The sequence below is a fragment of the Rhinatrema bivittatum genome, chromosome 1 (assembly GCF_901001135.1).
Source record: "Rhinatrema bivittatum chromosome 1, aRhiBiv1.1, whole genome shotgun sequence".
In the NCBI taxonomy this organism is placed as follows: Eukaryota; Metazoa; Chordata; class Amphibia; order Gymnophiona; family Rhinatrematidae; genus Rhinatrema; species Rhinatrema bivittatum.
In genome coordinates this window covers 732875444-732901030 of record NC_042615.1, presented here as the reverse complement: position 1 = coordinate 732901030, position 25587 = coordinate 732875444, and positions in this window count along the sequence as shown.

The following is a 25587-nucleotide window of genomic DNA, read 5'->3' as shown; positions in this document are numbered from 1 at the left end:
TAATATAGATGCTAGACATTCAGTGGTAATACAATATAGTTTAAAAGTTGGAACTTGGTGAAAATGAACTGGATCTTTGCATCACAGAGAGAATAAACATTACTGAATTAGAAAATAAATGAATTGTTTGAAACATGTTTAAAATAAGAACAAGATAAAAGGGAAGAAGTAGAAAAAAGATCCTGCTCCTAAGGTGTTTAAATTTTAAAATTTCTGTTTTAATGACATAAATATTTTGATTCATATTAGAGATTTTCATCATTGAGTTTATCTGCAACAGACTAGAAGAGTAAAATGTGTCTGCATGTATATAAAGAAATGTATATTGACAGGCAGCCCTCTCAAATTGCTTGGGTTTCCAGCTCATTCGTAACTGCTCCACTCTGTCCTTTGCCAATAATAACAAATGGGGTGAAAAGCTTGGTCACCAAGGACCTTCATTCATAGCTAGTTACTTCAAATTTTACTACTTTTATTACTCTTTCCAATTAAACTAAACCATTGAAGCAGCAATCTTCCATCTGAGAACTAAATATTGAACTTATCAGCACCAGTTAGCTTTTAAGATGACCACTGTAGATTTGGTTAACATTACTGTAAATGAACACTTTTATGACCATGCTATATGTATATGTACACATGGTTAGTATACACAAAATATAGCTAGGGCTTCTGATTTTAGATGATTGAAAATTGCAAACTTTGGTATTTATTTTGCAGCTAATTAGGAGTTCTAAGAGGGTACAAAAAGTTGGTGTTTATCACTGTTCTAGGGTTGCTAGCACATTTATTGGGTTACATTTTGATTATTTCAAATTAACAATATATTAGAGATCCATATTGAAAAGTAAGGAGAAAGGAAAGTTACTCAGATAAAATTACCTGGGTATCTTTAATTTAAATTTTTACTTTAATGCATAAGGTATGTTACAATGAGAATGACTACTTTTGTGGGTTCATACAGTTATATATAATGTCATATACTCTTCAATCTATGAGCCAAAAATTTTGCAGGCTTCATCTATCAAATTATTCAGATTAGAGGAAAAAAGAATCAGAGCTTTATCGATTGCTCCAAAGTTAAGAGATTGGTTAGATAAGGAAATATGGAATGAGGCAGATTATCTGCATTTTAGGAAAAAAGTAAAAGCAGTTTTATTTAAAGAAGTATATGAGTAGGGTTTATAAAATCAAGGATATTATATGTGAAATTTTTATATGTATGTCTTATGGTATACATTGTTTTTAGCTTTTATGAGTGTTATTTTGAATCCGCACTGATTAGCTTTTTGCTAGATTTGTAGAATAAAAGACTGATAAACAAACAAAAAATATTCAGTGTGATTTACCCTGGTAAGTCTGTCATTGAAAATATGTGGCTACAGTTACCTGGACTGTGGTTTACCTGACCAGGGGCATAGTTATGGGTGGGCCTGGATAGGCATTTTGAACTCAGGTCCACCCAATTATACCCTTTAGCTAGACAGCAGCATCAGGACAACAGGAAGGAGGAGGCAGAATCAATCTTGTGGCTCTGGGCTTCATGACCAAGAGGCAGGATCAGTGACCATGGCCATTGCCTAAAATGAGGGCCTGGAATAGCATCAGCATCCTCCTCTTCCCCTCCCATAGTGTTCAATGAGCTATTTGTACTGCAAGGAGCTCCACATATACAGAGCACTGTGGTTCAAAGACAAGCTCATTGAATCATGTGGGAGAGGAGTGCAATATTATATATGCAGATTGCTGGTGATAGACCTTGTCTTGCTTCCTGGCCCTACATCTATCATGAACAGCTTTTAAAGTGAGGGGTCCAGTTTGCCAACTATTCTATAAGAGGTGAACTTCATTGCCCCGCTTTCTGGTGACAACAAAGGGGGAAAGGCACAAAACATAGTAAAAAAAAAAAAGTATCATAATTAATGATGGCTGATAGACCCACATGGTCCATCTAGTCTGCCCAGAAAGCTGCTATAGATTAATATAAGAACATAAGTACATAGGACTAACCATAATAAGTCAGTCCAAGGGTCCATAAAGCCCAGTATCCTGTTTCCAACAGTGGCTAATCAAGTACCTGGTAGGATCCTAAATAGTAGGGATGTGCAAAGCCTGAACCTTTCGGTTCGGGCTTCATTTTTGGCCTGCCGTGGGAATTATCATATTTCCTGCGGTTTGGACCTTTGAAATTCGGATTAGTGCACACTCCTGTTAGCGCGCACTAACCCAAAACCAAATTTTTCCCGAGAAAAATTTGTTCGGGTTTCGGGGTCCTGAACCAGGACGAATTAGGAAATTTTGTTGAAATTGCCTAATTCATCCTAAACAAATGTACATCCCTACTAATAGTAGTTTTCATGTTGCTTACACCTGGGAATAATAACTGCCACTCTGTGCAGGTTACCCCAGTGCATTCTGTTAAGGGTAGTAACTGCCACTCCATGTAGATTAATCCCATACAAAAATGTTACACTTAAAGTTAACAGACATTACCACATTTCTTTATTTCCATCCATTAGCTACTTGAGATCTGTTATATTTATCATATGCCCTTTTGAATTCCATTATCATTACCATTCCTGATTTCACCACCTCTTCCTGGGTGGCATTCCATGCATTCACCACTCTTTCCTTGAATATATATTTCCTCAATATTGTTCTTGAGTCTACCCACTTGGAGTTTCATATTATGACTCCTAGCTCTACAAATTCCTTTCCATTGGAAATGGTTTGATTTTTGTGAATCTCTTCCTGTGTCTTCACTTCCTCCCCAACATCTGCATCCGACACCGATCTTTACCTTTCTGTCTTTTTTCCCTCCATGTCTCTCTTCATTGTCTCAATATCTACTCACAGCTAAATTGCACCCTTTCTCCCCCATAAAATCTGGACAGTGGGGAATCAGGAACTAGGGATGTGCAGAGGGACGCCATACGTTGCATTCGTGATTCGGATTCGTCGGGAAGCAGATACGTTGCATTCGGCCGTATGGCGCCCTGATGCGTTAATATGGCGATTTCTATTCGTGTGCCAGCTAAAAATAAAATTAACTACAACCCCCCACCCTCCTGACCCCCCCAAGACTTACCAAAACTCCCTGGTGGTCCAGCGGGGGGTCCGGGAACCATCCCCTGCACTCATACCCTTGGTGCCGATTTCATCATGGCGCCAATAGCCTTTGTCACAGGGGCTACCGGTGCCATTGGTCAGTCCCTGACACATGGCCATCGGTGCCATCTTGTGCTCCTACCATGTGACAGGGGCTGACCAATGGCACCGGTAGCCCCTGTGACATAGTATGGGCAAAGGCTATCGGCGCCATTTTGAGTAGTGGCATCGGACGGCCGGAGTGCAGGAGGTCGCTCCGAGACCACCAGGGACTTTTGGCCAGCTTGGGGGGGCCTCCTGACCCCCACAAGACTTGCCAAAAGTCCAGCGGGGGTCCGGGAGCGACCTCCTGCACGCCGGATTATCAATGCCAGTACTCAAAATGGCACCGATCGCCTTTGCCCTCACTATGTCACAGGTACCGATGGTCAGCATCTGTGACATAGTGAGGGCAAAGGCGATCTGCTGCCAGTATTCAAAATGGCGCCAATCGCTTTTGCCCTATGTCACAGGGGCCGACCGTCGGTACCTGTGACATAGTGAGGGCAAAGGCGATTGGCACCATTTTGAGTACTGGCATCGGACGGACGGCGTGCAGGAGGTCACTCCCGGACCCCTGCTGGACTTTTGGCAAGTCTTGTGGGGGTCAGGAGGCCCCCCAAGCTGGCCAAAAGTCCCTGGGGGTCCAACGGGGGTCCCAGAGTGACCTCCTGCACTCCAGCCGTCCGATGCCAGTACTCAAAATGGCACAGATAGCCTTTGCCCTTACTATGTCACCGGGGCTACCGGTGCCATTGGTCAGCCCCTGTCACATGGTAGGAGCACAAGATGGCGCCGATGGCCATGTGACAGGGGCTGTCCAATGGCACCGGTAGCCCCTGTGACAAAGGCTATCGGCGCCATGATAAAACCGGCACCGAGGGTGTGAGTGCAGGGGATGGTTCCCTGACCCCCCGCTGGACTACCAGGGAGTTTTGGTAAGTCTTGGGGGGGTTCAGGAGGGTGGGGGGCTTGTTTAAAATTTTATTTAGGTGGCCGTATAATTCGGGGAAGATTCGTGTATTCGTGGGGAATCGCGATACGTTTCGCTTCCCCACGAATACTACGAATAGTGCAATATACGCTGCGGATCGCCAATACGGCGAAAATGAATGCACACCCCTAGGAACTAGGGGAGATTAGAAATTCAGGGGTTGATTAGCTAGGGAGGATTCGGTACTTGTGAATTTGTGGAGATTGGTAGGAGAGTGGGGACTCAGGATTTGAGTAGGCCTTGGATTAAATGAAATTTAAAGGAAACGGTAACTCTGAGATTAATAATGAGAAAGGGGATTCAGGTATTCCGTATAGATAGTGGGGAAAGTGGGGAAAGTGGGGGTCTCAGAGATTAGATGTAAGACTGGGGACTCCAAGATTTAATAATGAGAGAGAGAATTGGGACTCAGAAATTGGATAGGGTTTAATGCAAAGAGGAAGGGACTTCAGGGTTTGGTGGAGGTAATGGGGAGGAGGTAGAAAGCAGACACTTTGGGATGGGGAGAGAGGAGGGACTTAGAGAATGAGTGAAGTTTGAAAGGCAGTAGGGATTTTGCAGTTGGATAGAGGTATGAGATGGGTTGGAAGGGTATGCCTAGATGTGTTAGGTCAGATTGGACAGTATGAGTGAGAGGGGTTGGGTGGGGGTTGTGCATATGTTATGAATATAAGAGAAGGGGACTAAAATGTGGCATGATGTTGAGGTAGTATAAATTATCTGGGGGATAAGACAGGGGATGAGAGTCAGTGGAAACATATAGGTCTGATAAGGGGAAAATGATGGTGAAATTGGGATTGGAGATGAGGTCAAAGATGGATAATGAGAAGCTGAGTAAAAAAAAACATAAAAGAAAGGAACAGGAGATGGGGGAGACAATGAGAAACAGGAAAGGAGATGGGGCTAGTAAGGGGATGAGAGGCAGAGAAAAGTAGATGAGGGCTGTGGAGAGGATGGGTATAAATGGGAAAGAGGGGACTAGAGAATAGGAAAGGAGGCTGGAAAGGATTGAGAGAAATAGGGGAATAGAATAGATTAGCATGGGGTGAAAGAGGAAAGATGGGTTAAGAAGGCAATGGGAGATGAATTTAGCTCTGAGTGGATAGTGAGGTAAAGATGAGCGACATAGAGGGAAAAAAAAAACATGAAAGGTAAAGATCAATGTCAGACATAATGTTGAGGTGGACGTGAAGACAACAGAATGATACAGAAGAATAAAAAATAGAAAGAAGTCTCTGTTGCGCACTCTGGCCACATTGGCACCGTGGCTGGACCTGCTCACCTCGCGCGGCCCTCCATGAGCACTGGCCTTGCCGCCGCTGCTAGCTCCCAGCATCTGAGGCATCCTGTGGTTTCTCCCGGCCTTCAAGACCCTCTATCTCTCCCAGCTGCTCATGCCGAGGCTCGGCATCCACGCTGACTTTGGGTCTGCTCCTAAGTGCGCGTGCGCAGAACTCCCGGCCATTTAAAGGGCCAAGCGTGGGTAACTCCTCCATGGCACACCATGATGACATCACCTGAGCCCTGTATAAAAGGCAGGGCTCAGTCCCCTGATCCCCGCCTTGGCAATCGGGTAGACACCATTGGTGTACTGGTTTGCCTCCTCGTGTCCAGCGTCTCCTTGTTCCAGTGTCTCCTTGTTCCAGTGTCTCCTTGTTCCAGCCTCCCTTTGTGTTCCTTTATCCTTCTCAGGTAGTATCTCTTCACACTGATCTTTGGTACTGACCTCTGCCTGCCTGACCATTCTCCTATCTGCCGCCTGGAACTGACCACTGCCTGCCTGACCACTCTCTTGTCTGCTGCCTGGAACCAACCCTCTCTTGCCTTGACTACACTCAGACTGACTCTGGTATTGACCCTTGCTTTAGCTGACTACTTTTGGACTGATACTCTGGCTCTGACCCTTGCACTTCACTCAGACACTATCTTCTGGCCTACTGTGACTATCGGACCAACCTGCTGGGAAACTAACCGCGGCTCCCTCCTGATTAGATCCACAGGCGCTGCCTGCTTCGCCTGGAGGATCTTCTTGAACTGTAACTTCCCTGAGGTCTCCGGAGCTTCCAGTCCAGATTTAGTCATTCCACTCTGCATCAGCCACGCATCCTTGCTTGTTGTGGGCACACCCCTTGCTACCTCTCTGGGAGATCATCTGAGGCCCACCTAAGTCCAGGTGGTCCGGATACACAAGGGCTCAACCTGCGGAAACCCTGGACTGTTACTGGTGAAGCTCCAGTTTGCCTCTGTCTCCTGCCAACTTTTATACATTTCCCCCACTTATCTGGATACACGTTAGCCATATATCTCATTATCCATTTAAAATGTAATCAGATAACTTAAGAGCAGGAAATTACCTGGACCAGATGGAATATATCCCAGAATGCTGAAAGAACTGAAAAAAATGAAATTTTTGACCTGCTACTGGTAATTTATAAATCATTAAAATTGTCCATGATACTGAAAACTGGAGTGTTGCCAGTGTAATGCCAGTTTTTAAACTGGGATCCAGGGGTAATCCAAGTAACTATAGACTAGTGAGTCAGATGTCTGTGCCAGGCAAAATAGTAGAAACTATCATAAATAACAAAATTACTGAATATATAGATATCATAGTTCAATGGATTTAGCCAGGGAAGACTTGGCTCACCAATCTGCTACATTTTTTTGAGGGCATAAATAAACATGGATAAAGGTGAGCCAGCTGGTATAGTGTATCTGCATTTCCAGAAAGCATTTGACATAGTCCTTTATGAGAGTCTTTGTAGGAAATTGAAAAGTCATCGAATGGGGGTAGTGTTCCATTGTAGATTGGAAACTGATTAAAAGACAGAAAACAGAGAGAAAGGCTAAATGGTAACTTTCTTCAGTGGAAAACGGTGAATAGTAGAGTGCCCAGTGATCTGTTCTGGGGCCTCTGCTTTTTAATATATTTATAAAAAAATGGAAATGGGAACAATGAGTAAAGTAATAAAATTTGCCAATGACACAAAACTACCCATTGTTGTTAAACAACAAGAGGATTGTTAGAAATTGCAAAACTCTGAGACTGTGCATGCAAATGGAAAATTAAATTTAATGTGGACAATTGCAAAGTGATGCACTTAGGGAAGAGTAACTCATGTTATGAACATTGCTGCCCGTGGGTTTCCCCGTGAGCGACTCACCTTCCTACATGATGTTCTTCACCCGACGCGGCAGGATGCCACCGTCGGGCCTTCGGCGCAGCGGGAGCCGCGGGCTGTCCTGCCTCATGGCCCGGAGGCCGCTCTGGATCCTCATCCGCTTCCGTGGTCGGAGCCGCAGCCTTCCGGCTTCTCCCACGGGGCTGGGACCGCCCCCGACGTGACCTCCATCTTCGCAGCGCTAGGCCGCAAGCCCCGGTGCCATCCGGCTGCTGGAGCCATCCCTGGGGCTCCCCGCAGCGGCTGGAGCCGCTGCCAACATCAGGGCCTGCTCCTCAGGCCCTGCCTGCGTCTGACGCACAGACACTGTGCAGACCGCAGGCCATGGTCCTGCACAGCCCCTTTTTCCTTCTCCTTAGGCGCCGGCCCGCGCCTCTCAGCCAGATTTAAAGGGCCAGGCACAGGAAGTGTGCTGGCCCCACCTTCAAGTGGACTTCCTGCTCTAGCCCTATAAAGGGCTGCTTCATCAGTCTGTTCTTCACCTTGCATCGATGTGACTTCCCTCTGGAGGCTCCTGCCTGCCAGAGCCTTGTAAGGTCTTCTGTTCTTCGTGGAGCTCTTCGTCTCATCTCCCTTCTTCCATGTCTTCATGTCTTGGTGTTTCGCCTGAGGTCCCAGTCCATGTTTGATGTCTCATCATGATAGTCTTCCTCCACATCCTGATGTGTCTTCCTGCCAGGATGTTCTTCCCTGTGTCTTCGTCTGCAGTGCCCTTGAGCCTTCCGGTACCTGTGAGGCCGGGGGTCCCTTGGATGAGGTTGTGCCCGAGTGGACCAGCCCACATGTGGACTGTGTGTCCTGTGCTCCTGAGCCTCCGTTCTGCCAGCCTTCGAGGGAGCTTCGGGTGACACCGGCCGCGGGTGGCCTGAGTTTGGCGCCCTGAGAGACAGTGCCCATGTCCATGCCTTGTGTCTTGCCTATTTGGATGTCAAGTTCCTCATCATGCTCGTGATGCCGTCGCATCAACCCAGTGTCTTCGTCATGGATGCCGTCACATCAACCCAGTATCTTTGTCAGGATGCCGTCACATCATCCAAGTGTCTTGTCTGCGATGCCTTCGCATCGACCATAGTCCTGTCTTCGTGTCAAGGCCTCCATCTGCCCTCAATCTCAGGCCAGGCCTGCTGCTCGCAGCAGGTCCGAAAGGGCCCGGAATGGTCGGAGGACCATTCAACTTTCATCATCCTTGGATGTTGGCCTTGGGAGCTTGCAGGCCTGGCAGAGGGTCAGCCCGTTAGCCATGCAGAGTCAACGTCAACCCTCGGCTCGGCCCTGAAGGTCTGGGCCCAGGCTGAGGCCCAAGGGCACACTAAAACACCCCGCACGTAACAACTCAAATTATAGCTACACAATGCAAGGTCCCATATTGGGAGTCAGCATTCAGGAAAAGGTTCTAGGCATTATCATTGATAATACTTTGGTATCTTCTGTTGAGTGTGCAGCAGAAGCAGCCAAGAAAGCTAGGAATTATTAGGAAAGGAATGGAGAAGAAGACAAAAAATATAATAATGCCTCATTATCAGTCCATGGTGTGACCTCATCTTGAGTATTGTGTGTACTTCTGATCACCACATCTCAAAAAAGATATAGCCAAATTAGAAAAGATACAGAAAAGAGTGATCAAAATAATAAAGGGTTTAGAACTATTCCCTTTTGCAAATAAGCTAAAGAGATTAGGACTCTTCAGCTTGGAGAAGAGACTGCTGAAGGGAGATATAATAGAGTTCTATAAAATAATGAGTGGAGTGGAATGAATAAACATAAATCAGTTGATTACTCTTTCAAAATGTAGAAACATAAGGGGAAGCAAAATGAAATTACTAAATCGTACATATAAAACTAATTAGAGAAAATATTTTTTTACTCAGTGCATAATTACGGTTTGGGATTTGCTGCCAGAGGATGTGGCAAAAGTTGTTAGTGTAGGTGTGTTAAAAAAAAGTTTTAGACAAGTTCCTGGAAGAAAAGTCCATAAACCATTATTAAAGTAGAGTTGCAGAAATCCACTGATTATACCTGGGATAAGTATTTATTTATTTATTTGTTTGTTTATTTATTTATTTAAAATCTTTTCTATACCGTCATTAAGATAAGTACCATCACATCGGTTAACAATAAGGCACATAAATTAATGTATGGAATCATGTAATCTAAACAGGTGCCATAAAGGTTCGGTTACATAAAATTATAATAAATACTATTTGGTGAATGTGATAAATCTTGTCCTTTTATACCTGTAACATTTTTAAATACAAGTATAGTTTTATAACTGTATCTATCCATTAGTGGTGAAATAAAATAAAAAAATATGCACATATTGGGTTAAGTGCTGTGAGTGGCTGTTCTACTATCCGCACCCTACTTCTTTTCTCTTCTCCATTCTCTTTGTGATAAGCTTGTTTAAAGAGCCAGGTTTTTAAACTTTTTAAAAAAAGTTTTGATGTCTCTTTGTAATCTGATCTCTAGAGGCATGGTGTTCCATAGTATTGGAGCTGCTAATGATAGTTCCCTTTCTCTCACTTGGGTTAGTCTAGCTATTTTGAAGGAAAAGACAATTAGGAGTGCTTTGTTGGCTGTTCTCAGGTTTCTATGAGGGACATGTACACGTTGTGCTGTGTTCAGCCATTCTGCTCTTTCGTTATGTATTAATTTGTATATAGTGCATAGTGTTTTGTACTGTATTCTGTGCTCAATGGGTAACCAGTTTAATTCAGCTAGGGTATCGGTAATGTGGTCTCTTTTACTTTTACCCATCAAAATTCTTGCTGTGGTATTTTGTAGTATTTGTAGTGGTCTTAGCAATGTGTATAGTAAGCCTAGCAGTAGGGTGTTACAGTAATCAGTGCTAGCAAATATTAAAGCATTTACCACTGATCGAAAGTTAGTAGTTGTTAGTAATGGTTTTAGTCTCCTGAGAATCATGAGTTTGGCGTATCCTTCCTTTACCTTTAAAAATATATGTTGTTTCATGCTTAGTTCTGTGTCAATTATTACTCCAAGGTTCCGTACTTTCTCTGCTAATTCTATTTTCTGGTTGTTTTTTGAGCCTAATTGGGTTTTGAATTATCTCTATATTTTTTCATTCTAAATGTAGGAATTCTGTTTTTTCGATGTTAATAACTAGTTCCATTTGGTTTAGTAGCTGTTTGATAATATCTAAGTACATGTTAGCTAGATTTAATGTTTTTTTCGATTGTGTCGTCAATGGGTATGATTAATTGAATGTCATCAGCATATATGTAATATAAAATGCCCAGACCTGCCAGAAGGTGACATAAAGGCAGCAAGTATATGTTAAAGAGTGTTGCGGACAAGGCTGATTCTTGTGGTACTCCTGTTTGAAGGTTTATTTTTTCTGATATTACGTCTTTGATCTGTACTTGAAAGTATCTGTTGTTTAGATATGATCTGAACCAGTTGATTGTTTTGTTGTGTAATCCTATTTCTTCCAGTCTTTTTAATAGTATGTCATGATTTACTGTGTCAAAGGCTGCTGACAGGTCTAGCATCACTAGAATGTAATGTTTTCCACTATTGAAACCTCTCATGATGTTGTCTGGTAGGGAAAGCAGCATTGTCTCTGTGCTGTAATGTTTATGGAAACCATGCTGTGATGGATACAGTATATTATTGTTGTCTAAGTGTTCAGTTAATTGATTTTGTACAGTTTTTTCAATTAATTTTGCAATTAGTGGTTGATTTGACACTGGTCTGAAATTGCTCAGTATAAGTGAGTTGCTGTTTTTTTTTTCTTTATAATTGGTATCATGGTATCTATCTACACTATGGGATCCTGCCAGGTACTTGTGACCTAGATTGGCCACTATTAGAAACAGGATACTGGGCTTCATGGATCTTTGATCTGATCCACTATGGCAAATCTTATGTTCTTATGTTGTATATGGAGACACATTCCTGTACTGCCATTAGATGTCCATTTCTCTTTTGTAGCTCTTTTGGAATCAATTATTAACATCATGTGAAAAGCATACAAAAAATGAGAAAACATTTTAAACCACATTCTGTTTTCAAGGTCACTGCATTCTATGGAAAGCTAATATAGTGTCCATTTACAGTACCTATGCTAACAAAGTATATAGGGATCCTTCTCTAAACCAGTAGGTAGGTACTGCTGGGACTCCTTTCCTTCTGGGAGCTGAGAACATTGTCACCACAGTATCTCCAGCCCTTGCTAGCCCTGGAAATAGGAGTTGAGACTGAATAAAATTCAAGTTTCTCATACAGCACCACAGTGTTGATATATATTTATGGTGGATTTTCAGCCACTGGGGTATAATTTTATTTCATTGTTTGAAAAAGGGAAAAGATATATGCACATGCTCAGCATTTGGTGAAGAAAGATAAAAACTTAACTAAATATAATTTGTGTGTGTGTGTGTGTGGTTTCTCATAAGCCTTTCTTGTTACTTGTTCTCTATTTTTAGCTTAGTAAAACCATGGAAGTTTTTGCTAGACCTGAAAATCATTTCCTTTTACGCATGTTTACAAACATGCTTGATTTTCTATTCAGGAAATCCTAAGTATCAAGATAAATAATAAAACTATGCTTTTATTAAAGCATTTTTAAAAAAAGGCTAATCCTTTACTTACTCATCTCTACTGGAGATTTAAGTAGAAATTTAATATGGATATTGCTGGAAACTGAATGGGAGCCAAACTAATTCTGTAAGAGTGTTCTATCTAAATATTAACTAACTGCACAGAGTTATAATCCTGCTTATGAGTACTCTCTAACCATCTGACATGGTCAAGTTCCTAATTTTTATCATGTGTGTTAATCATGTATTATTTTAAAACTCTGGCCACCAATACTGAGTCAATGAGATAACTAAAACTTAAGATGTTATAGTTAGAAATGTGCAGAAACATATTTCAAGGGACATAATATTTCATTGCATAGTTATATCACTATCTTTAAATTCTTTGAAGTGAATTTTCATGGGGGTTATAAAGATAAAAGTAGCATATGTCATAACAATTTTCGAAAGCTTATCTACTCGCACAAAGTTTATTTATGTTATAAAACACCAGTTTTATGTGTGTAAATCCTTTTAAAAATTACCTCATTATTCTTTTAATTGAATGTATGTGTGGACAGGCCCAGCGCGACCGGGTGTGCACACCATGCATTTGCACGGGGTGGCACATCTGGGAGGGTGGCGGCAGCAGGACAGGCCACTGGGCCACAGGTAGAGCTTAACTTGCTGATGACAGCGGTGGAGGCAGCAGCAGAAGAGGCCATGGGGTGGCAAAGACCTGTCAAAGTAAGGCCACCAGGTTCTAGGTGCCTTTTTTTTGCGGGGGTTTGTGTTACTTCGCAAAATGTTTAGCAGTGGAGGGGCTCTTTTTTTTTATTGTTTTTTGAGGTGACCCCAGAATTTGACCATAGCTTTTTTTTCATGTTGAGTTGTAATGTGAACTGTTGTAGTTTTACTCTGCACTCGTTCTCATGATTATTGCTATTTTATTGTAGTTATGGTGATCTCTGCCTTTCTGAAAAGAGGATTTGGAAAGAATACACAGATATTTATTTTATGATATAATTGATTGGATCTGATATTAGTGTTCTTTGCTTTTTACCTGATATTCTTGCTTATTTAATAATTATAAATATAAAATAAATTAATACAGCAAAGTAAACTATTGGGATATATTATTTAGTGTGTTTATGTGCTTGTGCTTTTAATAGTTGGTAAGGCAGCGAATAAACAGAAGTTAGAGTGTTTGTATTTCCCAACCCTCCCACCCCTCATCCACCCACCCCTCACTCATCCTTGATGCTGCTCCGATTCTGCCCCCTTAGTCTCTTAGGTAGAAAGCTTAAATCCAGAACCTCGAGGGTAGCATTCTCTGAAATGCTCTCTGTTCCATGCACAGGTCCCCAGAGGCAGGCAGAGCTCCGGAATCTCAATGCGTAGATGAGACAATGGTGCAAGGAAGAGGGATTCAGTTTTATAAGGAACTGGGGAACCTTTTGGGGAAGGGTGAGACTATTCTGAAGGGATGGGCTCCACCTTAACCAAGGTGTAACCAGCCTGCTGGTGCTAAGCTTTAAAAAGGAGATAGAGCAGCTTTTAAACTAGAACAAAGGAGAAAGCCGACAGTCGCTCAGCAGCGCATGGTTAGGAGGGAGGTATCTTCAAAGGATACTAACGATGCATTAGAATTAGGGCATCCCAACAGTGAGGTTCCAATAATAAGAAAAGTAGTCTAAGTGTCTGTAACTAAAAACTCACCTGAGCTAAAAAATTCTAACTTACCACTATTAATTAAAAAGCAGAATGAAAATACAAACAAAAAACACACTTTGAAATGTTTGTATGCTAATGCCAGAAGTCTAAGAAGTAAGATGGGAGAATTAGAATGTATACAGTGAATGATGACATAGACTTAATTGCTATCTCAGAAACATGGTGGGAGGAGGATAACCAATGGGACAGTGCTATACCGGGGTACAATTTATATTGCAATGACAGAGAGAAGCATCCGGGAGGTGGTGTGGCACTTTATGTCCGGGATGGCATTGAGACCAACAGGATAAACATCCTGCATGAGACTAAATGCACAATCTAATCTTTATGAGTAGAAATCCCTTGTGTGTTGGGGAAGAGTATAGTGATAGGAGTATACTACCATCCACCTGGCCAAGATGGTGAGATGGACAGTGAAATGCTAAGAGAAATTAAGTAAGCTGACCAAATTGGAAGTGCAGTAATAATGGGAGATTTCAATTACCCAGTATTGACTGGGTAAATGTATAATCGGGACATGCTATAGATATAAAGTTCCTGGATGGAATAAATGACAGTTTTATTTATTTATTTATTTATTTATTTATTTATTTATTTAACACTTTTCTATACCGACCTTCATGAAAAAATTTCATATCAGATCGGTTTACATGTAACAAAGGGTATAACTTAAACAAGAACAATTCACTAGAAGCGGAAGTTACATATAACAAGGGTAGTTAACTTGGAGGCTAGGCTAGTCAGAGGTATAGGACAGTGTAACTGAAGAGAACTAGAAAAGGCAATGAAACAAAAAAACGGCGGCTTAATTATAATGTCTAAACATGGCGGGGCGTTAGCCGGTAAAGCAGAGTCCTGTGTGGTTGACAATTAATGGCTTAGAAAGTTAGGGGAAGGCCTGGAGGAAGAGCCAGGTCTTAAGTTTTTTGCGGAAAGTTCGAAGGCAAGGTTCTAGTCTGAGGTCAGTGGGCATATTGTTCCAGATAGTTGGACCTGCTGTAGAGAATGCTCGTTCTTTGGTGTATGATAGTCGCGTGGCTTTTGTTGGGGGAACTTGCAGGGTACCTTTGTACGCTTCTCTTATAGGTCTTGAGGATGAATATAATTTGAGAGGAATCTGGAGGTTTAGTTGTTGCTGATTGTATATGGTTTTGTGAATTGTGGTGAGGGCCTTGTGCATTATTCTATATTTTATTGGCAGCCAGTGAAGGTTCCGTAGTATGGGAGTGATGTGCGAACCTCTGTTGGTGTTGGTTAGGATTCTGGCTGCCGAATTCTGGAGCATCTGTAATGGTTTGATGGAGGAGAAAGGGAGTCCGAGAAGGAGAGCGTTGCAGTAATCTGTTTTGGAAAAGAGCATGGTTTGGAGGAGGGTCCTAAAGTCCTGGAAATGGAGGAGAGGTTTGAGCCTTTTCATAACTTGGAGTCTATAGAAACAATCCTTGGCGGTGTTGTTGATGGATTTCTTTAGATTCAGGTGGTTATCGAGGATGACTCCTAGGTCGCTTACTTGTGAGATCTGGGTGTTGGATGATGTCGGATGGGTTAGGGCTGAGTGGTCGGGGGAAATGAGAAGTAGTTCTGTCTTAGATGCATTGAGGACTAGGTTAAGACCGGAGAGTAGGCAGTTAATAGCTTGAAAGCAGCTTTCCCAGTATGAGAGCGTTTTAGAGAGTGATTCTGTTATGGGGATCATAATCTGTACGTCGTCTGCATAGAGGTAGTGGATTAATTTTAGTTTTGTAAGCAGCTGGCAGAGGGGGAGGAGATAGATATTGAAGAGGGTGGGGGACAGGGAGGATCCTTGCGGTACGCCTAAAGTTGATTTGATGTCTGAAGATTCTTTATTATTAATGTTTACCTTAAAACTCCTGTTGCTGAGGAAGGAGGAGAACCATTTGTGTGCGGATCCTGATAATCCGATTTCTGAAAGCCGATTTAGTAGGATGGTGTGGTTCACGGTGTCAAAGGCTGCGGAGATATCTAGAAGGATCAGGATGAATGACAGTCCTTTGTCAAGGCCCATGATGATGTGGTCCGAGAGTGAGATAAGGAGGGATTCTGTACTTAATGATTTACGAAAACCATATTGGGATGGATAGAGGATATTGTGTTCTTCCAGATAATCTGAGAGTTGCATATTTACCAGTTTCTCCGTGATTTTGGCCAGAAAAGGAAGGTTAGATATGGGGCGGAAATTGGCGGGATCTCTCGTGTCCAGGTTAGGTTTCTTTAGTAGGGGTTTGAGGTTTATGGAGCAATTGGTTCAGGAACTGATGAGAGAGGGAGCAATTTTAGATCTAATTCTCAGTGGAGCACAGGATTTGGTGAGAGAGGTAATGGTGATGGGGCTGCTTGGCAATAGTGATCATAAGACTACAGACAAATCTGAAATTATTCAAAACGAATCTGAAAACCTGGCTTTTTAAACAAGCATTTTATAAAGATAAAGAAAAGGAGAAAAATAGTTGAGCGATAAGGATGCACCAAGCTAGAAGTTTTTAGTAACCTACATAAGCACATTAATGTTAAAATCGAACTGCCTAATTTGTTCCTAACAATCAGGTTTAACTTACACACCTAGTTTATTATTTTAAATTGTTACCGTACTATGATGGCACACGAGTAATTTGTAATCTATACCACCCATATTTCTCTTTATCGTGCCCTTCTGTAAACCGTTGTGATGGTATTTAACTTAACGATGGTATAGAAAACTTTTTAAATAAATAAATAAATAAATAAATAAAATAATATGATCACATTTGACTAAATGACTGGAAGGGGGTCAGTAAGCAAATCCACAGCTCTCGTGCTAAATTTTCAAAGGGAAACTAAGATAAAATGAGAAAAATAGTTAGAAAAAACTGAAAGGAGCAGCTACAAAGGTAAAAAAGTGTGCAAGAGGCATTGTCATTGTTAAAAAATACCATCCTAGAAGCAGATTCCAGATGTATTCCACACATTAAGAAAGGTGGAAGAAAGGCAAAACAATTACTGGCATGGCTAAAAGGTGAGGTGAAAGAGTCTATTTTAGCCAAAAGATCTTCATTCAAAAACTGGAAGAAGGATGCAACAGAAGAAAATAGTATAAAGCATAAGCGTTGGCAAGTTAAATGTAAGACATTGATAAGACAGGCTAAGAGAGAATTTGAAAAGAAGTTGGCCGTAGAGGCAAAAACTCACAGTAAAAACTTTTTAAAATATATCCGAAGCAGAAAGCTTGTGAGGGAGCCAGTTGGACCATTAGATGATCAAAGGGTTAAAAGGGCACTTAGAGAAGATAAGGCCATCACAGAAAGCTAAACAATTTCTTTGCTTTGGCGTTTACTGAAGAGGATGTTGGGGAGATACCCATTCCGGAGAAGGTTTTCATGGGTAATGATTCTGATGGACTGAACCAAATCACGATGAACCTAGAAGATATGGTAGGCCTGATTGACAAACTGAAGAGTAGTAAATCACTTGGACTGGATGGTATATACCCCAGGGTTCTGATGGAACTCAAAAATGAAATTTCACATCTATTAGTAAAGATTTGTAACCTATCATTAAAATCACCCATTGTACCTGAAGACAGGAGGGTAGCCAATGTAGCCCCAATATTTAAAAAGGGCTCCAGGGGCAATCCAGGAAACTACAGACCAGTTAGCCTGACTTCAGTGCCAGGAAAAATAGTGGAAAGTGTTCTAAATATCAAAATCACAGAACATATAGAAAGACATGGTTTAATGGAATAAAGTCAGCATGGCTTTACCCAAGGCAAGTCTTGTCTCACAAATCTGCTTCACTTTTTTGAAGGAGTTAATAAACATGTAGATAAAGGTGAACTGGTAGATGTAGTGTATTTGGATTTCAGAAGGCGTTTGACAAAGATCCTCATGAGTGGCTTCTAGGAAAAGTAAAAAGTCATGGGATCGGTGGTGATGTCCTTTCGTGGATTACAAACTGGCTAAAAGACAGGAAACAGAGAGTAGGATTAAATGGACAATTTTCTCAGTGGAGGAGTGTGGGTAGTGGAGTGCCTCAGGGATCTGTTTTGGGACCTGTGCTTTTCAATATATTTATAAATGATCTGGAAAGGAATATGACGAGTGAGGTAATCAAATTTGCAGATGATACAAAATTATTCAGAGTAGTTAAATCATAAGCGAATTGTGATAAATTGCAAGAAGACCCTGTGAGACTGGAAAATTGGGCATCCAAATGGCAGATGAAATTTAATGTGGATAAGTGCAAGGTGATACATATAGGGAAAAATAACCCATGCTATAGTTACACAATGTTATGTTCCATAATAGGAGCTACCACCCAAGAAAGAGATCTAGGCGTCATAGCGGATAACACATTGAAATCGTCAGTTCAGTGTACTACGGCATTCAAAAAAGGAAACAGAATGTTGGGAATTATTAGAAATGGAATGGTGAATAAAACGGAAAATGTCATAATACCTCTGTATTGCTCCATGGTGAATCCACACCTTGAATACTGTGTACAATTCTGGTCGCCGCATCTCAAATAAGATACAGTTGCAATGGAGAAGGTACAGAGAAGGGCGGCCAAATTGATAAAGGGGATGAAACAGCTCCCCTATGAGGAAAGACTAAAAAGGTTAGGACTGTTCAGCTTGGAGAAGAGACGGCTGAGGGGGGATATGATAGACGTGTTTAAAATCATGAGAGTTCTAGAACGGGTAAAGGTGAATTGGTTATTTACTCTTTCGGATAATACAAGGACTAGGAGGCACTCCGTGAAGTTAGCACGTGGCACATTTAAACCTAATTGGAGAAAGTTCTTTTTCACTCAACGCACAATTAGACTCTGGAATTTGTTGCCAGGGGATGTGGTTAGTGCAGTTAGTGTAACTGGGTTTAAAAAAGGATTGGATAGGTTCTTGGAGGAGAAGTCCATTAACTGCTATTATCCAAGTTTACTTAGGGGTAGATTTTCAAAGGGTTACACGTGTAAGATATGTGTGTAACCCCCGAAAACTTACCCCTGTGCATGCCAAAGCTATTTTGCATAGGCTCGGCAGCGCTGCAAGCCCCGGGACGTGTGTATGTCCCGGGGCTTTCAAAAATGGGTGGGGTGGGGCCGGGGGCAGGGTAGCAGTCCAGGGGTGGTCCAGGGGCAGTCTTGAGTGCTCCGGCACAGCGCGCCAGCAGCTGGCTGGCGCGCGTAAGTTATACTGGCCTCGGGCAGGCGTAACTCCTGAAAAAAAGGTAGGGGGGGATTTAGTTAGGGCTAGGGGGTGGGTTAGATAGGGGAAGGGAGGGAAAGGTGGGGGGGATTAGAAAAAAAGTTCCCACCAAGGCCACTGATTTCGGAGCGGCATTGGATGGAATGGGGAAAGCCATCGGGGCTCCCCTTGGGCTAGGCAGCGCAAAGTGCACAATTGTGCACCCCCTTGCACGCGCCGACCCCGGATTTTATAACATGCGTGTGGCAGCGCATGCATGTTATAAAATCGGCTGTATATTTGTGCGTGCCGGGTAGCACACACAAATGTACACTGCGCGCGTAACATTTAAAATCTGTCCCTATGGGTATAACCACTGCTATTAATTGCATCAGTAGCATGGGACTTCTTGATGTTTGGGTACTTGCCAGGTTCTTATAGCCTGGATTGGCCACTGTTGGAGACAGGATCCTGAGCTTGATGGACCCTTGTTCTGACCCAGTATGGCATGTTCTTATGTTCTTAAAGGCACGGGGTAAGAATGAGAAAGGAAAGGGTTGGGGTGGGCATAGGGGGTGGACTCTGCAGGCTGCCAGATTGAATTTTTTTTAGTAGAAGACCTTGATGGACTTTCTACCTGGGTAACATCAAGCTAGGTTGAGAGAACATTGCACAAATTTCATCTTTGTGTGAGTTTCCTCACTCCAAAGCTCATCAAATCTTCACAAGAGTGCACTGTTCTGTTCATACATCACACTCTGCATGTCAAAGTGGCACTAACCCCTACAGTTATATCTAAACATCACCTCGAGTAGCTAGGTGGGCCTTCTAAAGAGGTATAATTATCTACCTAGTATGAGGGCCTTATAGCTAGATGCTCTCTCTCTCTCTCTTTCTCCCCCAGTAGTTGCAGGTAGGAATTGCAACAATTGTGGTAGTTACTAGTGCAAACAAGTTATCGCAATCTCCGGTAATACTTATGCAAAGTGCTAAGATAGTGCACTTTGTGATAAACAGCCTATTACCATAAAACATACCCCTTTTCCTTTCACATGCGATATTTAGTGCATTTTGATAAATCCAGGCCTAAGTTAGTTAAGTGTATGCAACTAACTTGCTGAGAAACACTGTGGCTCAGTATGGACTGCCTAAATATTACAATCACTCAAAAAACTTGAAATCTTATTATTCCAAAAATTACTCAACCACTGAGTGAAAAACCAGAATAAGCATCACATACACTGCACATATATATACAGAAAGGAATCACTCAACATATCACCAGAGTGTCCTTTAGCTCATCATTGTGTTCCTGAAAAAAATCTGTATTAATCTACAGTGTAGAATCACATCCACATTTCAATGTATTATTAAACCACCTGTGATTTAAAATATTCACAAAATTGAGCTATAAATGCAAAATACCTATCCCACCTAGATCATTAAAACAATACATCTGGGCGGGTCATAAACCTGTCCTAAAATTTTATTTATTTTATTGAATTATGTCTTGTTTGCATTGAATTGTTTGATTAGTTTTTTTTTTATTGTTAATGTTTATATGTAATCCACTTAGCATGGTTTTTTTATTATAAGCGGTAAATAAAATCTGTTAATAAATAAATATCAATTCTCTTATTTATATACTGTATTCCCTCACCAAGATCATTAACATAATATCAAACGTGTTACTTGTATTATTTTCCTTACTTAGGCTATCTTCCCAAGAAGAAGACCCTCATTTCTCCATGAAAATGCCTATATCAAAAACAGTGCTAGGCGAGGTACAACATATAAAATCACTTAAAACAATACATCAAAATCAATAAAAACAGATAAAAAATGTAAAAACAAATAAACATATAACAAACAGTACAGTTAAAAAAGCATTCCTATTTACATTTGTGCAAATGCATCTTGAAAAAAATAACGGGTGAATTTTAAACGGCCCACAAGCCTAAAAAGCGAGGGTTATGTTCGTGGCCGGGCCTTGAGTACACCATGCACATTTTCAAAGGGGCCCAGCCACGTACATAACTCCCATTAAGTGCAGAAGTGCCGAGCCCAAGGAAAGGGGTGGTCCAGGGTGCGGGGAGGTGGCCAGTGCAGCAGCCATTTGCGCTGTGCTGGGGAAGCGTGTGCTAGCAGTTGGCTGGCGCACAGAAGTTGCTTCTTCTCCAACGGAGCAGTAAGCAAAAAAAAGAAAAAAAAGAAAAGATAGGAAAAAAGGGTTTGGGGTGGGGAGGAGAGGAGAGGAGAGGATAAGGGAGGTTACGTGGGGGGGTAGGGAACTGGGGAAGGTCGGGATGCATCGCTGCACAGAAACTGCATAAGTCCCCACCCTTGCACGCACCGCCCGTACATGCATGCGCAGATTATAAAATCTGGCAAACATGTGCGCGCTAGGGATGTGAATTGGTACCAGACTCGTTTCCGGTATCGAGTTCGGGTAAAAACCGCGGGAAATCTTCGTTCCCATGATTCTTACCCGTTTTAATTGGCTATGTCATGCCAAAAAAAAAACAAAACACCCCGACCCTTTAAATTTAATTCTTTCGCATCCCCCACCCTCCTGACCCCCCCCCCCCCGAAAAAACTTTTAAAGTACCTGGTGGCCCAGCGGGGGTCCCGGGAGCAATCTCCCGCTCTCGGGCCGTCGGCTGCCACTAATCAAAATGGCACCGATGGCCCTTTGCTCTTAGCATGTAACAGGGTATCCGTGCCATTTGCCGGCCCCTGTCACATGGTAGGAGCACTGGATGGCTCCTACCATGTGACAGGGGTGAAATATGTTCATCTCAGTGACCGCCTAAACTTAGACTGGCAGCAGAATCCAATCATATCTGTATAGATTTTAATGAAGAATTTGGTAAATCAAACTAGAGTAAGTTAAAATAATCTACACATAAGATTGTAAAATAGTATGAAAGTCATGAGGTTTAAGAATGTATTTTATGTGTCTCAATAAACACAATTTGTAATATCCACCTCACAAGATCAGTTGTAACTGAAGTTTAAAGGATAATTCAGAGTCAAACTCCAAGATGACATGCAAAATCTTTGAAAGGAAGTAATGTACCCAGCAATGAGACGGTGATTAGATTATGATCTGCCAAAAAAGTTTTATTCCTAGAAAAGCATATGATCTCTGGCTTTTTAGGATTCAACATCAGCTGCCTCTTGCAAATCCAATAATTAATTGCTCTTATAACCTCATGGGCAACAATTATTGTAGCTGATATATGCTCACTAACAGGAATCTAAAAGACAACATTAGGGTCGCATATAAATATTAAAGAGTTTGGCCGAAAAAACTGACCCTTGAATTATTCCAGAAGACTAAGGGGTAGATTTTAAAAAAGAATGTGTGCGTGTCCATGTGCATGCGCTACCCGGCGCGCACACATGGACGTGCAATTTTATAGCATGCACGCACTTATGTTCCTATCTCTAGGTCATTTATAAATATGTTAAAAAGCAGTGGTCCAGTACAGATCCATGGGGCTCTCCACTATTCTCTTCTCCATTGAGAAAATTAACCATTTAGTTCAATGAGGATTTTCAGGGCTTGACATTCAAAGATGAATGTTTAAGTAAGTTATCTGGATAGCACTTGTCCAGCTAACTTACATGGGATATTCAGCAGCACATCTATGCCCCTGAATATCCACGATGAAATTGATAAGTCTAATTAGCTACCTTTAGAGCTGGTATTGAGCAAGTCTAACTTATCCGGCTAGCAAATCCAGTTGTTTGAATATTGCTACTTAAATGGCTATATTAGCCAGATAAAATAGCTTCTCACCAGAAAGCCCATATCCCACCCATCACTTATCAAGCTTTTGACGGCCCCTGAACAGAATCAGATATTCATCCATCCATCCCTACTTATCTGACTTTGTGGCCAATCATGAGCAACTGGGTTTTGCCTGCGTATTTCTAAGTCCCAAAGTCTTTTTAGCTATAGGCAATTTCCAAACCACTTTTGAGGACACAAGCATTTGCCAGTCAATTATGTCTCACTATACTGATCATTTAAGGGGATCCCAATGTTTTCCCTTACTAGCAGTGGTTGCCCATGGTTATAATAGCAATAGTGCCCTCAGCAGGTCACCTTGCCAGCAGTAAGAGGTCTCCATCCAGACCCTATGTGTGAGGTCAATGTATTGTAGGTATGTTAGTGTTGTCTACCACTCCCCATTGGAAGGGATCTCTGTGTTAACAAAGCTGTGTCCATGTGACATATGGGGAGTCAAGAATAAACCTTAGAACAGAGCTGAGGGAGCAGGAGTTTCTTCTTGTGGAGGACACTGGGGGTGGGGGGAGGGAGTCTGTCCCTCTACAAGGACAGGTCTGAAGAAGTGATACTCTTTTGTACAAGGGGTACTTGAAAGTGGAAAGTTATTTCAGAGCCCAGGAGGGGTGAAGTACTAGGTATCTAGAGAGTTCAAAAAATAAATATTGCTTTAGTTAAAAATCCCTGCATCTCAGGAGCCCCAGAAAAAAGAGATTTCTCCAGACACAAGATTCAGTGAAGAGGATTGCTTAGGACATAGCCTGCCCAGAAAAATATTCAGGAGCACTGACTGACTAGATCCAGTGACCAGAAGCTTCACTAATAGACAAAAGAGATAGAGGAACAGAGAAGAAGATTTCATGACCCACATGGAACTGGGAGGGCCCAGGATAGAAGAGTACCTTCCCGAAGAGTTGAACCATTTAGTTGGTAGTGTAGAGTGTGAGTAGACTGAATTTTGTTTTTGCATTTTTGGACTTTGTATACAGCGTGAGACACTACTTTCTACTGTACTATTGAACTTTGATTTGTTTCTTGCCATTTGTTTCAGTAAAGACTTTATTTTAAAAACAGTTTTTAGAGTGAAGAGTGATTGTTGGTGTGACTGACTGGTGTGCAGGGAATGCTGGGGAGTCATTAGGCCCTGCATGATCTGTGACCCTCCCTCTGTGTCCCTGTTGCCAAGAACTGACCTGGATGGGGGCTACAACTTTTAGGACCTTATTTACTAAGCATTTTTCCCATAGACACAGAATGGGAGAAAAGACTTAGTATATCAGGCCCTTAGGTTGTTAAGTCAGACAAAGGGTAAAAACACACAGTGACTGTGCTTTTATAGTCCAACATGTCACAGATGTGAGCCCTTTGGCTGTGGCGTGTTTGACATAGCCTAGCAGGTGAACCCACTAGGCCCACGCCAAGAGCAGATGGATCTGCTCTTACAAGGACTAGGTCTGGGAATGTCCCTATACTAGCCCCATTCCCTGCAGGTTGAGCCCTTGGATCCTAGGTGCCCAAAGGGTTTAGGCAAGGGTCCTGTAGGAAGCAGTCAGACAAGGTCGAGTAGCAGGCCAAGTTTAGGGCAGGCTGCGGGTAAGCAATGTTGAGGTCCAGGCAGAGGTCAGGGCAGGGAGAGTTCAAGCAGCATCAAGATCCAGGCAAAAGTCAGAGATTCATAAGAGTAGTTGACATCCAAGCCAAGGTCAAAACCAGGAATCAGGCAAGATCAGGCCAGGACATGAGGGAACCAAGACTTGATAGGTACAGGCAAGGGACAGGCAAGGTGAGGCAAGGCAAAGCAATGAAAAGGCAAGGCAACAATAAGGCAAGGCAGGACTAGAGGGCATTCCAGGAAGTTAGCAAGTAGCACATTTTATGACTAATTGGAGAAAATTCTTTTTCACTCAACGTACAATTAAGCTCTGGAATGATGTGGTTAGTGCAGTTAGTGTAGCTGGGTTCAAAAATGGTTTGGATAAATGCTTGGAGGAGAAGTCCATTAACGGCTATTATCAAGTTTACTTAGGGAATAGCCACTGCTATTAATTGCATCAGTAGCATGGGATCTTCTTAGTGTTTGGTTAATTGCCTGGATCTTGTGGCCTGGTTTGGCCTCAGTTGGAAACAGGATGCTGGGCTTGATGGACCTTTGGTCTGACCCAGCATGGCAATTTCTTATGTTCTTAACATAGAAAAGACATCAAAAGGACACCAAGGAAAGCAATACACACTGCAAGACTGCAGAAGGGCTTGTTGCTGAGGCAATTGCTAATAGTGCAGCTGGAGTTTAAATCACCAGCCAAGTGACATCATCATTGGGCACCGATGGTAGCATTTTCTGCCTTGGGCCTTTAAGTGGTGGCCTAGGGAGGCCTGGGAAAAGAGCGGCATGGCAGCATCTCAGCTGTTTCGGTGGCATTGGAGATGTATGGGGGGAAGTGCAGCCGGTCACATGGCCATCCTGCGGCCAGACTCATTTTACACCACAGCTGACCACTTAAGGCAGTGTAAACTTGCAAAATGCACACCAGCTCACATAACTCATTGGTCATCAAGTTATACTGATTGGAAGGAATGGCTGTCAATATAAGAAGTTCAAGTAGTGGGATATCACCTCTTTCTTAATTGATTAAGTTAAGTTATTTACATGTTCAACTACATGTATATGATTCAGGTGTTGTACCTGTCGGTCACAGATGACTGCGACCTCTGCTGCTCACGTCTCTTTTCCCTGTACCAGCGATCCTCAGAGCCATGGCGGCCTCAGCCTGCAAACGCCACCTTCCTTGGCGTCCCTGGGACGGCGTGGGCAATCCTGTCCGCCATCTTGAACCAAGGATTACCTAGGGCATCACGCGCGCATCATCCCCTCTTATTCATGTCATGGCGGGAACCTCAGGGGCGTCCCCTCCACATGACGTCACCCGCCAGTGTATTTAATCCATCCAGCCTATGCTTCCTACGAGTTAGCAAGGACTTCCTTCCTGCTTATTCCACTCCTCTTAGAGACGCTTCGC